Source organism: Tursiops truncatus, chromosome 3, assembly GCF_011762595.2.
Source record: "Tursiops truncatus isolate mTurTru1 chromosome 3, mTurTru1.mat.Y, whole genome shotgun sequence".
NCBI lineage: Eukaryota > Metazoa > Chordata > Mammalia > Artiodactyla > Delphinidae > Tursiops > Tursiops truncatus.
Genome location: NC_047036.1, coordinates 18,644,854 through 18,661,623, shown reverse-complemented (window position 1 = coordinate 18,661,623; position 16,770 = coordinate 18,644,854). Strand labels below are relative to the sequence as shown.

The window sequence follows — 16,770 nt, the reverse complement described above, 5'->3', positions numbered from 1 at the left end:
GGTACGTTGCTTTGTTACAAAGTACTTTCCTCTGAGTTACATCATTCCCAATTCTAGAACATATTACATGATTTTGCTTTTGCCATTAATACTTTACTGTGATGGATATTGTATCAAAATAAGTTATTGAAACCAATTGACATTTCTATTACCAGACATTCCTGCTATATGAAATAAATATTATGGATTTATGTAAACAGTCAAACATATAATTTTTTTAAAAACTAAACTTTAGTATCCAGGATTTCACGCTAAAATTACATGCTGTTCTCAGATGCTCACATACAGTCCTATGTTTGTGTGAAGTGTCTGCTTGCACAATTACACATATACACATGTTTGCTTTTGCTTGCCCTGAGGAAAGCAGTTTTTACCTTCTTCAATGTTGCACCTAATTTTTAGCCATTAATCAAAGAAGCGTAGGCATTTTTATAGACATTTTTCATCTCAACGTATGTCACTACATTTCTGCAATTCCAAGATTCAAGATTAAGATGGTTTGGCTTAGCTTTATGGTTTTGTTGTTTTTGTTGTTGTTGACTATTTAATGTATTTCCTTGTATTTGTTGCTTTCTGTGTCCCCAAGTTTATTTTCTTTCATCTGGCAGCAGAATTGCAGTGATTTCCTTTATTCAGTTCAGGAAATCTCTGCTTTTTTCTTCTATCTTTCATTGTCAGTCTACGTGATTTATATTTTACTGCTATTTTCACCTTATCATCCATAATATACTCTATTTTAAAAGTCAGTATTATTTCTTGTCTTGATTGTTTGATCAAAAATGCATTTTTCTTAGCATGCATTTAATCTTAAACAGTCTCAGTCATGGTTTATCCACAGACATGGCACTATCTGACACCAAAGTTAGGTCAGAAAATCCTCACAAACACCTGAAATTTCCAGACATCAAGGTCTAGGTATAGAAAATGGAGATAATGGCCTCTTCACTGTAAAATCTTTATTGTGTATACATTATAACTACCCATAGTCACTGTGTATGGTGTTAAGTAAGGCTTTTCAAACCTGTACCATAAAGGTGAAAACTTTCAGCTATAAAATGAATAAGGTCAGATGATCTCATGTAAAACATGGTGACTATAGTTGATAACAATGGGTCATATAATTGAAATTTGCTAGGAAGAGAACTTAAATGTTCTTATCAAAAAACAAAAAAAAAAGTAAATATGTGAATTGATGGATGGTCTCATTTACTAGTTGAGGGGAATCTTTTCACAATGTATAACTATATCCAATCACCACAATGTACACTTTAAATATGCCACAATACAGTTAAAAAAATCCCAATGAGAATTTTTTTTAAAAAGGTCATTTGTCAAAATTGTTAGTTATCCCTTCTCATCCTTTTACCTCACCTGCAATTCAAAGCATATTTCTACGGGTATTGATTTAGATTATGAAAGATGAGATTTTCTTTTGTCTATACTCAATCTGGAAAGCAAATAAAGTGATAATAGTTGTCAGTGGGTGAGGATTTTTATGTGTAGGGACATGATGTCCTAAAGGTACTAGTGTTGGGGAGGAGAAGAGACAGTTTCAGGGACTATAACTAAAGCTATGTTGACGTGAAGCAATAAGGAAGAAGAATGAGATCACGGGATGAAATAGAAAGGCAGGTCTGGCTGGGGTGGCCTACAGAAGGGGTCTGATGAGGTCTGATGAGAAGAGGTGAGGGCAGACATTGGCAGAAGCTGAGGGAAGCTAGTAGTGGATGGCACTCTACCTCCTGCACTGGTACTTCTGTCCCTCTGTAAAAGCTCCCCAGCCTGTCAATATTGGACAAGAAGTGCTTGAACCTTCTTGCCCTCTTGGGCTGTATATCTTTGTTGCCCGGGTATCCCCTTAGTGAAGCGTTTCTTGACAAAAATATTACAAATGTATGAGTAAATTTAAAAAATGGAAAGATAGGTATTAGCTTCATTATTTTGCTATGATTAATTTCTCCCCTGTAACAAAGGTGTCTTCCTCTATTTCCTGGAAAACTAAAAATGGTTTCTTACAAGCTCTAAATGTTTCCTGAGTCCATGTGAATATATAAGTTGAGCTAAAATCTCACTTAGAGCTGTATTTTAAACTTAAAGCTAAAGTCACCATGAAAGAAAATGGAAGATCAAACTACAAATATAGTAGTCTAAATTTAATTTAATCAAAATTTAATTAAAAATTCTCAAGAAAATCGGGAAGATTTTCTATGATATAAAAGAGAAAATGTATAAGAATACAGGAAGGAAGCAAGATATGTTTTTTAAAAACGGATTACAGAGACTACAAAAATATTCTGTAAATAATAAATTGTAAATAACATTCTGCAAATAATCTTGTAAAAATAAATAATTGATAATTTTTTGTGCAGCTAAGCAATATTCACATTGAAGATATTCACATTCTTCACTGAAATATCAACTAGGAGAAGTACATCAAACTTTCTTTACAGAAAGTAAACTTGCATTATACATTTTCTAAAATAGGTAAAATTTTATTTCCTCCATTATTCTTTAGGTATTTTATACTGTGCATCCAAAGAATCTTGAAGAATATGATACCACATTATGTGTAAATCAAAACTAGGAGAAATATGCCACATTAACTTGAGTAAACAAATTATTTTATTATTTGTGAAATATGAACAATAGCTAGATTTGTACTATTTTTTTGAAGTTCACATGTGCCAGGGTTAGCCTGGATTTCAGTATGTTTCTGTATTTCATCCTCTGTGATTGTGTTGTTCTTTGCATTTTAGTTGTCGTGGCATCTCCTTGATGAGTAAAGCTCTATATTATTTGAAACCAAGTTCACCTTTACTTCCTGAAAGCTTGTGGGTTTGAAAAACTAGAGTCCATGTTAGCACTGACCAGTCCAAGTTCACAGTGATCATCTGTCCTTCACAATTCAGTGTTTATTGTCTACACTATTCACTAGACAATCCTCACTATGCTTTCAATTCATTACAAGTCACAAACAGAATGACCACTCTATAATAAAGGAAGTAGTGTTGGAGGAGAGATTTCAGATCTAAATACAGCCAGAGCTGGGCCTACTCTATTTAACACCCCAGTTTACTTTTCCACAATATTATCTTTTAAATAAGTCTCATGTGGTAATTATGCTTTTAAGACTCACCTGTGGAATCACTTCCTTACAAGAAAACAACCGTCAATAAAATATCAGGTATTGAATGTTATTTTAGCATAAATATATTTTGCAATACAGTTTACCCTTGAACAATGCAGGGATTAGGGGCACTGATCCCCTGTGCAGTGGAAAATCCATGTATAATTTTACAGTGGCCCTCCGTGTCCTTGGTTCCACATCTGTGGATTCAACCAACCATGGATCAAGTAGTACTGTAGTAAGTGTTTACTGAAAAAGATGCTCATGTAAGTGAACCTATGTAGTTCAAGCCTGTGTTAATTCAAGAGTCAACTGTACATAATTGTACACTTTTTAAATTATAGATATTAAATTTTAGAAACGTGAAAAATTTCTAGAGGAGGAAAATAAGATATTGGATAAAACTCATAACCCAGCATTGAAAGATAAAACAATATTTTGTGTAATTTTCTTGAATTTTCTAAATATTCCTCCTACTTTTTGAGTTTAGCAACATGACACAACCTTTCTTTGATAAATCATGAATTATATACACCATTCCTTATTAGAAACACTTGTTTCTAAATTTGGAGTTCCCCTGACATCTTCTGCTATCACCCACTTATTCTCACTTTCTATACCAAGTCTTACTCGATCCTGAGGGTTGTACATTGTTGTTTCCTCTGCAGGTAAATTTTCCAGGAGATATTCACAAAACTCGTTCCCTCGCTGTATCTAGATCTCTGCTCAGATGTCTCCTCCTTACAGACATCTTTCCTACCATACAGTTTTAGAACAGCCAGCCCAGCAACTATCTATTCCCTCATATCACTTTGCTTATTTGCTTTGTATCATTTGTCTTGCGCCATTAGAAAGAAATCTTCAGAAGAGCAGAGACCATGTCTACTGCTGCCTCCCAATGCCTAAAACAGCCCCTGGCACAGAGTGAGTGTTCAACATAGTTACTGAGATATAAATGAATATGTTGGTATATATTTTTCCCTTTCCTTGTTTGTATAACCTTTGTTTCTCTAACTGGATTAAGAGAAACTTGAGGCAGTGAGAGGGTCTTACATTCTTTGTAAATCTCCTCATACACTTAGAAGAATTGTAACTGAAAGTGGGGTCTAGCTGCTCGCAGCTCAAAAGCCAATAAAGAGGCAAGGTTGGTGGAAAGGAACGTTTGCTTATATTGGATGCTGGCAACTGGGGGTGGGGGTGGGGCAGGGCGGACTCCTGTCCATAGGCTAACTTCCCACCCCCCCAACCGACAATCAGGGGGCAAGAGTGTTTATAGACAGAGGGAAGGGGCTATATGCAGAAACAGCATGGTCAACTCTGACAGTCATCTTGAAATTGGTCATGCGGTGGTCTGACCAGTGTCATCTTGATTGTTTTAAGTACAGTTAATCTTCAGTCCCAGGGTCGGTTTGTTCCCATTTCTTTGAGGCCAGTTCTCAGAACCGTGGCAGCTTATGTCATGGCTACAGTCTGGTCATCCTGTAGTTAATCTCTTCCACTCGGTGGGGATTTCAGTACCTATAAGACAGCTCACAGGATATGGCTCAGAATATTATCTATAGCCCTTGAGGAGGAACTAAAGGTCCTTGACTATGCTTAATGACTAAACTATTATTATTTGTTCTCCTTTGACTGTTTTCCTTTGTTTCCGCATTTTCTCACTTCTCTGGTTAAACATATTCTTTGGCTAAAGTTTTTCCACAGACAGAAGGCAGGCTGAGGACATGGGGGGCAAGGACCATAGGGTCCTGCGCCATTTCAGAATGACTTGATAGGCAAACTTTACCATGGCATGGTCTCAACTAATAGTTAATTTTTTCAAAAACTTTTCTTTACAAAGCCTGTATTTCCTTTTCTAACTACAATAATTAATTTTGAAAAACTATACCTTCAAAAAAGCAAAGAGAAGATAAAGAGTGGTAGTTGGAAATGAGATGTGTAGGAGTATCTTCAAATATACCTTCTCAAAGTCACTAGACAATTTTTTAAGAAAGTTGAATGAAGTACCAGCTAAGCAAATGAAGCATTAAATTGTCAGAGGGTGTCCATCACCGAAAGAACACGCTGGCCATATGGATGAATTGACTGCATTAGTCTGGACATTTTACGATGGACATATATCAATTCATCATCTTCCAAGGTGAATGGTATTTGTTGGGAAAGTCTCTGACACAATCATATTTATTATCTTAGTAGAAATTTGATGATGATCTATAATCTTAACATAGGATAGGGAGGAAAAGAAAGAATATTCAGAGGAATGTATTTTAATAGTTTGATAAGGAACACATATGTTTTTCTCACGGTGACAAAATTAAGCCATAAGAATAATATTTACCTAAACTGCACTTCATTAAAAAACAAAATCTTAAGGAATGTGGGAAATTATTCTTTGTTACAGATGATTTTATTTGAAGAATTCTGTTACATAAGGAATACATTTGAAACGATTGGTTTGCTTTTCTGAATGTTTTCCTCTAGTTTTAGTTTTACTCCACATAAAGGCTTGAGAGAGGCATAGTGCTTCTTGGGTTGAATTGGAGATATTTTTGACCATGAATCAAGACAAGGTGAAGCCAAGAGAGCAAATGACCAGCTCACAGGTCAAGCATGCAGTGCGGTACTTTACAGACAGCAATTTTGTGAAGAGAGAATACTCTTCATGACATTCATGAGCAAGTCCTCAGGAGTATGAATCAGGGATTCTGGTTCTTTCAGAACTAGCTTTTCTCATCTGTAATATGAGAGCCTAGCAAGTAATCTGTAAGGTTCGTATTCTTAGTTAGTTTTCTATCTTTCTACCTTTTTTTTTTTTTTTTTTTGCGGTACGCGGGCCTCTTACTGTTGTGGCCTCTCCCATTGCGGAGCACAGGCTCTAGATGTACAGTGTCAGCGTCCATGGCTCATGGACCTAGGCGCTCCGCGGCATGTGGGATCTTCCCGGACCAGGGCACAAACCCGTGTCCCCTGCATCGGCAGGCGGACTCTCAACCACTGCGCCACCAGGGAAGCCCCTATCTTTTTACCTTTTATGGATTCTTAAGTATCACTGTCCCAAGACATTGAGGTTTTATAGGCAATTGTTGTTTATGAAACTTGCCTGGGCTTCATTGATTTTCATTTATTTTATTTCAATTATGGTAAATAGTGAATTTAAATAGGCTGAAAACAATTTACCAAATATGAACATATGAGATACCAGGTGATTTTTACCTACAAAGCCATTATAAAATAGCTTTCATTTGTATAATAATGGGTAACCAATAAACATTAAATAACATGCTTTATCTTGATTGATAAAAAATAAATCTGAAGGAAATATGCTATAAATGATCTCTTGCTGGAAGATTTGTATTTCTTTTTTTTAAATGACACTGTACATCAGAAGAATTTGCACCTTTTTTTTTTTTTTTTCATTTGGGTATAGTTGTTTTACAATGTTGTGTTAGTTTCTGCTGTACAGTGAAGTGGAGTTACCTGTGCTGTACAGCAGGTTCTTATTAGTTATCTATTTTATACATATTAGTGTATATATGTCAATCTCAGTCTCCCAGTTCATCCCACGCACCCCCCGCTTTCCCCTCTTGGTGTCCATACGTTTGTTCTCTACATACGTGTCTCTATCTCTGCCTTGCAAACCAGTTCATCTGTACCATTTTTCTAGATTCCACATATATGCATTAATATACGATATTTGTTTTTCTCTTTCTGACTTCCTTAACTCTTCATGACGGTCTCTAGGTCCATCCATGTCTCTAGAAGTGACCCAATTTTGTTCCTTTTTATGGCTGAGTAATATTCCATTGTATATGTGTACCACAACTTCTGTATCCATTTGTCTATTGTTGGACATTTAGGTTGCTTCCATGACCTAGCTAGTGTAAATAGTGCTGCAATGAACTTTGGGGTACATGTGTCTTTTTGAATTATGGTTTTCTCTGGGTATATGCCCAGTAGTGGGATTGCTGGGTCATGTGGTAATTCTATTTTTAGTTTTTTAAGGAACCTCCATACTGTTCTCCATAGTGGCTGTATCAATTTACATTCCTACAAACAGTGCAAGAGGGTTCCCTTTTCTTCACACCCTCTCCAGCATTTATTGTTTGTAGATTTTCTGAAGATGCCCATTCTAACTGGTGTGAGGTGATACCTCATTGTAGTTTTGATTTGCATTTCTCTAATAATTAGTGTTGTTGAGCATCTTTTCTTGTGCCTCTTGGCCATCTGTATGTCTTCTTTGGAGAAATGTCTATTTAGGTCTTCTGCCCATTTTTTGATTGGGTTGTTTGTTTTTTTAATATTGAGCTGCATGAGCTGTTTATATATTTTGGAGATTAATCCTTTGTCCGTTGTTTTACTTGCAAATATTTTCTCCGATTCTGAGGGTTGTCCTTTCGTCTAGTTTATAGTTTCCTTTGCTCTGCAAAAAACTTTTAAGTTTCATTAGGTCCCATGTGTTCATTTTTGTTTTTATTTCCATTACTCTAAGAGGTGGGTCAAAAAAGATCTTTCTGTGGTTTATGTCAAAGAGTGTTCTTCCTATGTTTTCCTCTATGAGTTTTATAGTTTCCAGTCTTACATTTAGGTCTTTAATCCATTTTGTGCTTATTTTTGTGTATGGTGTTAGGGAGTGTTCTAATTTCATTCTTTTATATGCAGCTAGCCATTTTGCAAATACTGATAATCTACTTTAAAATTAGAAAGAAAAAATTAAAAGAACCTTAAATATGTGCCATTACCTTCAGGTCTTTGTCCGTCTAGTCTGGCATGTGGGCATCCACAGTGGAACACCCTACAGCAGTCCTAGTGATCAGAGTAACTTGTGGAAACTTTGATTTCCAGAAAAGCTGTGCACTTTTGTTAGGTTTAGGCTTATGCACTTTAGGCAGTAACTCATATAATTAAATCAAAGTTGTACTTTAAATGTACTTTGTGAATATACTTAGTGAATTTAAAAATACTTAGGGAAAGTGTCAACCATTTTTCCAAATATAATCTGATTTTATAAAAATAACTTAGCAGCAAGATCATTTTGAAGTATATGTTTTTTCTTAAATCTAGTTTATGCACATCATATACCAGTGTGAACAAAAATATCAGGAAAATATAGTCGGCACAAAATTTGCTCAGGATTCGAAGTCCTGACATTTTAAGAACAACTTGCCCAAATCGTTCAAATTAACGAGCTACCTTATTTTTTCAAATTAAGGCTAGAATTTTTATTTTCAATTATTTGCAAATAAAGTCATGGAGGACTCTAATTTTTCTAAGGATATTCAAGGAAAGCCACAGTATAATAAGAGTTTAATGTATTTGTCTTTGGTTTTATTTGGGATTCGTATGATCAACACATTTTAGTTCTCTTTTAATTATGTGGATGTCCATAAATGCACACAATAAACCACAAAAATTAAAAATTCAAAGCAAACAAATGTGCACTCCCCTTTCAAGTATCAACCTTTGACATATTTTAATGAATTATTACAATATTTATTGAAATGTGACTTTCAATTTCTTATATGAGGCTTGTGTCATTATCCATTTTCCAACAAATACATAGCTACTTAGATGCTGTTTTAGGTGTTTATAATTAGTCCAATAAACTTTTAGGTAAAAATAGGGAGTCCCTATTCAGATTATCAGTTCAGTCTCAGATTGGTGGGCTCTCTTTAACCCTGCATTTCAAGATAAACGTCCTTCCTGGGAGAGTCCATTCCTACCATGAGTTCACTGTGGACATTTGGGCAAACATATGCTAGACTCATTGTGGCTTCCTTTCTTTTGTGTCTGCCTTTTCCACTGAACTGTTAGCTCCATTTACTCAGAGACCATATGCCTTTTGCTTACTATTTTATTTGAAGTAATTAGCATAGTGCTGGGCACTTAGTGGTGGATTAGCAAATTTGTTTGTTTGTTAATATTAAAGCATGTTGAACAAGAATTCATTATAGTCTACCAGGGACTGTTCCAGAAACTAAGAATACAAAGTTTAAAGGAACCATGTTTCTTTTTATTGTATAAGGGGAGAGAGAATAGGTAAGTATACAAATATGGAAGCTGAGGCAAAGAAAGCTTGAAAAGTGTTAAATAATTAAAAAGTGTTAAATAATTAAAGCTGTTTCTCTACTGAAAGTTGGCGGAGGTGGTGAAGAAAGATGGCAAAATAATAGGGCAAAATAAATCATAAGGCAGGTTGTGAAGATTATGTTTAAAACTAATTGTATTATCTTCAGAAGTTGTATCTGAAATAAGAAAATGATCACTGTAGATGCCCTCCTCCGGAATACCAGGGCACACCTGCCCTGGTGTTTGAAATGTGAATCTTCTGTGTCGGGTTGCTTTTCTTTCTCGTGTTTGTAGTTAATGGCCTCTAAATCACTCAATGAATAATAAGAACCACTCAAAGAATAATAAGAACATGCTAGAACACGTTGAAATATTAATATAGTTAATTGGATTTATAGTATCATTCTCGATGATAAAGAACTAATAGGAAGACTTTTCCTGCATTTTCATTCTTCAGTTACACTGGGAAAGATCTTTCAAAATTATTTAAATGATAGTATTTATCCATTAGCAGTTTTAGGAAAAGGAAAAGAAAGATAATACTCAGGAATTTATGACATACAGGATTTAATTATGTTAGTAAACGGATATATTTTGTGAATTTAAATTTATAATTAACAACAAATGGGGCTTCCTTTTCACAATAATTAAATTCTTCTAGTAACTAGACATTTAAGGCAAAACAGATCTTTTTTTTTTTTTCTTCAGTACACGGGCCTCTCACTGCTGTGGCCTCTCCCGTTGTGGAGCACAGGCTCCAGACGCGCAGGCTCAGCGGCCATGCTCATGTGCCCAGCTGCTCTGTGGCATGTGGGATCTTCCCAGGCCAGGGCACAAACCCGTGTCCCCTGCATTGGCAGGCGGACTCTCAACCACTGCGCCACCAGGGAAGCCCCAAAACAGATCTTTTAGGCTCAGAGGCTAGAAGTCAATGTGTCATTACAATATATTTGCTCTTAATATTACTTATTTAAAAATTTGACCTCTATTTATACATGTACTTCTCTTTCAGATATTATTAATATATTTAGCTGCTAATGGTTGTTTACTAGATTGTTTTAGACTGCTTGACAAAATCAACTGGTTGAAAACTATTTCTCAACTTGAATAAAGTTCAGATACCAAAGAAAATTTCATTTTTATATGGCAATTTTCAAATAAAATTTGATTTTATGCTGTATTCCTCCCTCATCAGGAACATATTAAAAAGGCATAGTGAATCTCTCATGGTACATAATATGAGTCAAATCCACAACTTGAACTGAAAGTTTCTTTTCATATTTAAGGTAATGGGATCTTACTTATGAAATGCCAGGAGACACACCTTATAATGGAAAGGTTAACTAGCTTTTACCATTCTCAGAGCTTACCAATTTCTCACCAGAGTGGGTTTGTGGGTAAGACTCAAGATGTGAAGTTTCATATTGTCTTCGCAGCACCATTTATTGTAACCAGTGCAGGTGAAAGAGTGAAAGCCCTAAGATTCCTGTTACTTAGGAGGTTTTTGTTATTTGTTGTTTTGCTTTTAAGCCATGAGGATGGTCCAATAGCATCATAACTGCCTAGCAGTGACTTTGTATATGTGCGTGGTGTGTATATGCATGCATGCATGTGTGTGGGTGTGTAAAAAGTTGAGATTGGTGGATAAAGCTTAATGATTCTCCAGGTACAAGGAGGAAGACCTCGTGGGCCTTGAGACAAATCTTTGATAAACCATCTCAGTCGACTTAAATATGGTGACTTTCCTACCGTGTAGCTACCACCTTCCCCCATTATAAAAATAGGTAAAAAATGTTTGATTGGGACTCTTTAGCTTGGAAAACACTTGAAGTCAGAGATTAAGTCATATAAAATTCGAAATGTCCAGTAGAGTGTATCTTATATACTGAATATTAGACACATACTATACACAGTTTTAATAGACAAATTTGAAGATATATCTATGAATTAAATTTTGAAAATACTTAATTTCAATGTATGAATGACATTTTTTGTGGTTTCTTATACAATTAAATATATTGCTTATAAAAACGATGACTGAAATATCATTTATGATCAATTTAATCTCATCATTTACAGTAATACTAAGTGTGATTAGGAAATGAGAAGGGCAGCAGAAGGAGTGGGGAAGATGGACAGGATTGAGAGAAATTTCACAGGTACCATTGACAGTGTTACTGACTTATTAAAATGGGAGGCATAAGAGAAAAAGATTGATTACTTTACAAAATGTGTGATGCCCCTAAGTTTCTTAAGACATTAATTTTATATTCAATTTGGATTGATCATTTCTTGAAATAAGTTTAATTGCCCTATGAAATGCACCATTTAATAAATAGTAAACCATCTTATTCACTGTATTCTCAAATCAAATTGTCTTAAAGACACTAAAATCAGGTAATTTATATTATAAAACTTATAATTCATAAAATTCTGGTATGCATATATTATCAATCCATTAATTTAAATATAGCATTAAATGGAAATTCACATTGTAATTAATAAAAATAGTGGAACCAGAATTTCCAAATAGAGTAAGCAGACAGCTATAGACCATTAAATGCATAATAAATCAACCTCATTTAACCTTGAATATCTACAAAGATGGATAAGTAGAATAGTTATATGAAGAGAGGCATACTTTTAAAAAGCCAATATATAGGTGAAAGCTTAAATTTTTTTTCATAAAATATACAGTTAAGGATTTAATATTTGGATGGAAGGCAGTTTTTTAATTACTATTCTTTATTAGTACATAGATGTCTCAGAGGAAAAAATAATCTCTAGGAAGTTCTGTGCGTGATTTATGAAATGTAGTTTTGCAAGGGCAGGTAAATTACAGCTAATACAACTTCTAGTATTTAAAAGTGATCTGAAATTTACATTTAGAATGTCTTGTTTCTTGGCAAAGTTTCAGTTACTGGATATTTTTTTTTCCAACTACAATATATGTCTTTAAAGATTAAAATGCAATTTCTTAATTTTGGAATGAAAGGGGTTGGGAAAAGCTGAATTCAAAAGTTTAGAGGAACGACCTCTAGTGTCTTTCCATTCTACAATATTTTTGTGGTTTTCTTTGTGAAACAAAATGAATTTAACTTCATCTGCATTTCAGTTTTTGGTATTCGGACAGGAGGGTAATCTGCCCTGTTCAGGACGTTTTCTGGCCCTGCCTTTCACCAAGAGGGGGTGAGTTTCAGATTCAAGTTAAAGTAGCTATCAGGTACCCAAACAACCTCTGACCAACCAATTTGAGACAGCTTCCAGAGCCTGATGACAGAGATGGGACTCCATCTACTTAACCTGGACTTTCAGTCTGTGATAAAAGTTTATCTTCAAAGTAAGATAATAGAATATAGTTAATACTTCGTTAGCTTGATTCATCAGCTTTCACCACTGAGACATATGCTCTGTGGTTCTCCATTTGTACTCTTTCTGGAGCCCTGCGAATGTCAGAGTTGACGCTGCTTTGGAGGCATTTCTCTGTCATAGTTTATATACACAGCACAGAAGTCAAAAATACTTTCTCTGTGATGATATATAGTCACATACCAATCCATTTATTATAGATATAACCACTAATAACCTGATGTTTTTCACATCATCCTAGTTTTATTATACGAGGCTTTCCAGTCAATTCGGCCACGTTTATCCACTTATCTACATGGCCTCAGTGGAAGTAATCATTGTGTATCACCATAACTCTACCAAATTCATTCCCTTCCCAACATTCTCCTTTGCTATCAGTTTACTATAGTGTTTGCAATCCCCTGCAACATTTCTCATGGTTATTTTCTAGCACTACCCATTTGACCACTCAGTTGTGCATCTTCTTCAAATCTCAATTGGATTTAGCTTTTTTATTCTTTATCTTGCCGCTCAGCTGAGAAATCATTGGCCTTAGTCTAATTTCTGCAGTTTCTTGGTTGTTTCTGCTGACATCACGCCTCACCTCCACCAGTGTATCTGTCCTGGTTTTGTGCCACAGCTATTTAAAAATAAAAGTTCTCACCTTTTCCCCTGGGATCTTGCTGCAGTCAGCAAGTCAGACTTTCTCAGTAAACTACATCCCCTCTACCCTTCAACCAGGTCATCAGTATTATCACCTCCTTCTCCATTTTTCGGGAAACGTATATGAAAGATAACAAACAACCTTCAACTTCACACTTTAAGTTGTGACTGCTTATTATGAAGTCTTTAAACAACCCAACTATATGGCTGTATTCTATATTATCTAAGAAGCTCTGGATTATAATTCTGTTGCTTCACCATTTAGTAGTTGTGCCACTTTGGGCCAGTTATTCAAATTCACTATGTCTCAAGTCATGATTTTTCCTTTTCTTCAAATCTATAGCTTTTGTTGTTATTCTGATTGAATACAGATTTCTTGGGGTAGTACAGTGTTATTGAGAAAAGGAGATAGAGGCTGACACTAGAAAAAAGAAAAGTGAGTTCCAATTTACACTATATTTATACCAATTCACACTACAGTAGCCTTTTCATTCATAACTTTAGAAATTGGCAAAAATAAAGCCCACGTATGTATACTAATTCAGGAAGGTCTTTGGTGTATATAAGCACACTAGTTTGGGCATTAATTCCTATTTAAAGTTAAGGGCATTCTTACCAGATTCAGATTTTTTTGTTCAAATTTTTTGCGATTGATATAAGGTAGAATATTTATACCCTTCTCTCCCCAATTTTAATAACATTACTCCTATATCATCACTCATAAGGACTTTTGAATCCATGTGCTTCCAAAACGGATACTTTCCAAAATGAAAAAAATATTAAACTTAGATGAACACAATGTACACTTTTATTCATTCAGTAAATATGTATGTAATGCTTACCATAAAAAGTTTAAAGTGTCAGGATACAACAGTGAAAAAGAAAGTCAAAGTCCTCTTATAATTTAACTTATATTGTAGTAGAAAGCAGTGGGCAAATGATATTCAATAAATGTAGTGTATGTTAATACATACTGAGTGATATGACGAATGTAAGTCAGAATAAGTACATAAGGAGTGATGGATCAGGATGTAGATCTATTTATACAAAGATTTGGGAAGCCTTCTTGAATAAATTCATATGTGAGCCGAGACGTGATTTAAGTGAGGAAATGAGTCATATCCAAAATTAAAGGACAATATTTGGAAGACGGAATATCCAGTGCAAAGGCACAGATGTGGGAGCACACTTGCCCTGTTCAGAGCTCATCAGTCATCGTGGCTGGAGAACAGTAAGAAAGGGAGAAAAGATGCAGGAGTAGTCGAGGATAGAGAAGAATACCAATAACAGATCAAGTAAGGCCTCTAAGGTCTGGTAATGACCTTGGATTCCATTGCAGAGATCCATCTAAAACTGAAAGTCATTGGAGAGCATTGAACAGAGGAGTAATGTTATATGACTTGCACTTGAAAAGGATTGCTGTCATTTCTGAATGAAGAATACAATACAAGAAAACAAATGTGAAAACAGGAGGACTCGGTAGGAGGATCGTGTATAACAGAATTGAAGGTATTATGTATAAAATAGACAACTGGGGAGAACATACTGTATAGCACAGGGAACTCTACTTAATGCACTGTGGTGTCCTAAGTGGGTGGGAAATTCAAAAGGGAGGGAATATATGTATATGTATGGCTGATTCATTTTGCTGTGCAGTAGAAGCTAACACAACATTGTAAAGCAACTATACTCCAGTAAAAATTAATTTAAAAAAAATAATTGACGGTATTATGAGCATAGATCATGTTGCCGAGTGTGGTAAAATCTTGGATCTGTTTTGAAGATAAAGACGCAATGGCTTGATAGAATGAGTGTGGGAATAAAATAAAATATCAAGGATAGCTCTGCAACTTAATGTAATTTGAGATGGGAAACATGGAAGGCAGAAAGATGATTTGAGGGAGAAAATCAAGGATTAGATTCTGGAAATCCTAAGATGTAAATTATTTTTCATACTTTAACTTCTTTAGTAGTGTTTTTAATTTTCTGAATAGATGTCTTTTTTTTTTAGATAATTCCAATATACTTAAAATGTTGATACTATTAAAAATGGAATAACTTTAATATGTTTTCTAAATGGTTATTTTGGCATAATTTCTTCTATTTTATAGGAAGATCTTATATTCAGTAACCCTGCCAAACTCTCTTTTTTAAAAAAATTTTAAAAATTTAATGTAATTTTTAACGGTTACTTTCCACTTACCATTAGTACAAAATACTTGTTTTATTCCCCACGTTGTACAATACATCCTTGAGCTTATCTTATACCCGATAGTTTGTATGCAATATATTGTGCCTTCCCCCCTCCCCACTGGTAACCACTAGTTTGTTCTCTGTAGTAACATGTAAATTTTTATAGTAATCCAAGTGACATGTCTAGTAGCCAGTTAGATATTCATGTGTGAATTTTGGGAAATTGTTCAGGTTAGAAACTAAAAATTGAAAATTAAAAGAACATGGGTGACTTTGAAAGTCACAGCATTGCATTAAATCACCTAGGAGGAAAATACAAATAGAGAAGAGAAAGGGCCTGAAAACTAAGCCCTGGGGCATTTTAAAATTCAGAACTTAGTAAAAATGGGATTTGACAAATACTTTGCCCTTGACCAGAGTTTAGTAAGGCTCCTGTCCTGTCTTTCCTCTGTCCAGCCCAGTCTTAGCAAGAGTCCTGCTAAGTCAATTTAGTGGGAACACACCCATCCTTGATATCCGATCACTCTTGGTAACTAATCAAGTGTTATATCCCCCCACCTTTCATGTATAAATCCTTGACCTGCCTTCAGCAAGAGTCCTCTTAAAACAGTTTTGCAATAAACTAACCTTGATGTCTCCTCTTATTAATTTTCCATCCACTGATGCCCTCACTCTGCTCTTTGGCTACAAATCCCCAGCTGTCTTTGCTGTATTCTCAGTTAAGCACTCTCTCTTTCCCGTATTGCAATAACTCTAGTCATCTGTACAATCTTCCTACCATTTAAAAAGGTGTCAGAATGATTTTTTCTTTAACAGATTCAGCAAGACAACCCAAGACGAAACAATTCGCAAAGATGAAGGAAAACTCAGTGAGAGTGAGACTGTGCAGAGTGATGTTCTAGAAACTAAATAAAGACAGCATTTCAGAAAATAAGTTGTGATTGATTTGTGCCCTATGATGCTATTAGAGGAAGGTATAATGACTGAGACCATTAACCTTGGGATGTGAAGTCATTGGTGACCTTAAACAGAGCCTTACCTGAAGGAGTGGGGATAAAATATTTTTGGAATTTGTTCCAGAGAAAATGAGGAAAGATGAACTGGAGACAGAAGATATAGATTTGTTTTTCCATAGGAGTTGTATCAAATATTGGAGTGGACATAGCCTTGTACGTGAAGAGGAATGAACGTGGGATCAAGGAAGTCTTTTGCTCGTTTTAAGATAGTCTACAGTGTTACAGAATACTTTTACATATCTGGTAGTGACTCAGTGGGAAGTAAATAAAATAATGATGACAGAAACATGGAAGACTGTTGTAAGGGTCGAATGTGTGAGAGAGAGGAGAGATGTTATAAGAGTCCATGCACAAGGG

General features: G+C 35.1%; 1 long non-coding RNA gene across 1 annotated transcript in view; it reads left to right on the top strand.

Annotated features, from left to right (window-relative positions):
- Positions 1-16,317, top strand: part of LOC141278172 (uncharacterized) — a 55,445-nt gene extending 39,128 nt beyond the window's left edge. The window contains exons 3-4 of the long non-coding RNA XR_012330511.1: positions 14,544-14,713; positions 16,214-16,317. This is a non-coding gene — a long non-coding RNA (uncharacterized lncRNA). The remainder of the gene's footprint in view (positions 1-14,543; positions 14,714-16,213) is intronic.
- The last annotated feature ends 453 nt before the right edge of the window (positions 16,318-16,770 follow it).